This window comes from Myotis davidii, unplaced genomic scaffold, assembly GCF_000327345.1.
Source record: "Myotis davidii unplaced genomic scaffold, ASM32734v1 scaffold1402, whole genome shotgun sequence".
Classification (NCBI taxonomy): domain Eukaryota; kingdom Metazoa; phylum Chordata; class Mammalia; order Chiroptera; family Vespertilionidae; genus Myotis; species Myotis davidii.
In genome coordinates this window covers 26,670-28,387 of record NW_006292789.1, presented here as the reverse complement: position 1 = coordinate 28,387, position 1,718 = coordinate 26,670, and the positions used below count along the sequence as shown (strand labels likewise).

General features: G+C 52.9%; 1 pseudogene; it reads right to left on the bottom strand.

Moving 5' to 3' along the window:
* Nucleotides 1-969: 969 nt before the first annotated feature.
* LOC102752384 lies at nt 970-1,452 on the bottom strand (annotated as a pseudogene).
* Between the last annotated feature and the right edge of the window lie 266 nt (nt 1,453-1,718).

Sequence of the window (1,718 nt, the reverse complement as noted above, 5' to 3'; positions counted from 1 at the left end):
CTTTTCTTTTCTTTTCTTTTCTTTTTTTTTTAAGTAAGAGTAATGTTTAATCAGTGATACCAGGGTTTACCAAGATAGAAATGCACTGCACCCCACCCCTGCTACCCCTAGTACCCAGAGACTACAGTACTTAGAAGTTATACGCAACAGCCATAACTGCTGAATATCTGTTCATAACAAACAAACTATAGCATTTTTATATTGTATCACATCGAATTATTATAGAAATCCATTTATATATTGCTTGTATAGAATCTTTTTTCTGTAAAAAATATTTTTAAAAAAGAAAGTATGAAAAACATGTGCAGTTGAAAGCCCTGCCAGGACAGCCAGTATGTAAACATTCAGTGATTATGTGCTTTGGAAGGGTGCCCATGCCTTGTGCCCACAGCAACTCCAGCAGGGCCACCAAGGGTGCACCCTGGCTGCCACTGCAGGCAGGACTGAGCTGGACCATGGTGGGTGGGTAGTACAGGGCCTGGCACTGTGCCCTTCTCCAGCCTTGCATCAGGATCAGGGTCCAGGCCAGGGCTCGGGGCAGGCAGATTGCAGTTTCATTCTAAGTTCTATGCTCAGCCTAATTTTGGTTGCAACTCATGGCTTTTCCTGGCTTCTCGGAGGTCCTTCGGGTGGGTGCCCTGGCGGAGAGGCTGGAGAAGTGCCCACAGCTTCCTAGTTGGGCATCTCTCCAGTCCAGAGCCTCTGTCCTGCCTCCTGCAAGTCTGGCCCCAGGCAGAACAGGCTTCCTCCCCCCCGCCCCCCCGCCAGGACTACTTTGGTGTCAGTGCTGATCCTGGGTTTGGGTTTCCTCCCCTGCTGTGGCTGATCTGAGTTTTACAAAAAAGCCTGGCCTATGCTGGCTGTGCTGAGCCTCACTGAGGAGTTTTTCATGAAGCAAGGAAGAGCCCTCTAGGACCCTCCTCCTCCTCCCTCTCCTCAACTCCCCCTCCTCCTCTTCCTCCTCCCAACCTATAGTGACTTCTTCTCCAGCTGCTCCAGCAGTGGGTTGCCTTCTGAGTCGGGGGTCTTAATGCTGTCGGTCCTGACGATGCAGGTGGGGAAATGCCGGTTGAGCATCAGGATGAGCTGCTGCCACTCCTGCTTCAGCTCCTCCATCTGGGTTTTCAGCTCCGCACTCATGATCTCCAGCCACTCAGATTCTCCCTGCAGAAACTCCATCCGCTACTTCTTCTTGTTCTGGCATCTGGCTGCTGCCACTTTGTTCTTTTCCCAGCACTTTTTTCTCCACTCCTCTTCCTCGCCTAGCTCACTTTTCACAGGTTGAGGCTTCTTGCCCACTTTCACCTCCAGGAAGTGCAGGGGGGTGATCATGGCCCCAGTGTTGTGGATGTCAGTGTATTTCAGCTCCTCTGCAGTCAGGGCGGAGCTGGAGAATCCGGTCAGGGGGCCAAGCCCCGGCAGAGAGCCTGCAGTCATGGAAGGGTCCAGGATCTGCCCTCCAGGAAGTGCAAAGGGGTGATCATTGCAACAATGTTGTGGATGTCAGCATATTTCAGCTCCTCTGCAGTCAGGGCTGAGCTGGGGAGTGCGGTCAGGGGGTCAAGCCCTGGCAGAGAGCCCACATTCATGGAGGGGTCATGGATCTGCCCAGGCATTATAGCAGGAGGAGTGGCAGTCCAGCCCTGCAGAAGCCACGGGGAGAGGCTGCAAACCTGGGGTCTGGTCCAGGCTGCAGGCACCATGCCCATTCAGGAGCC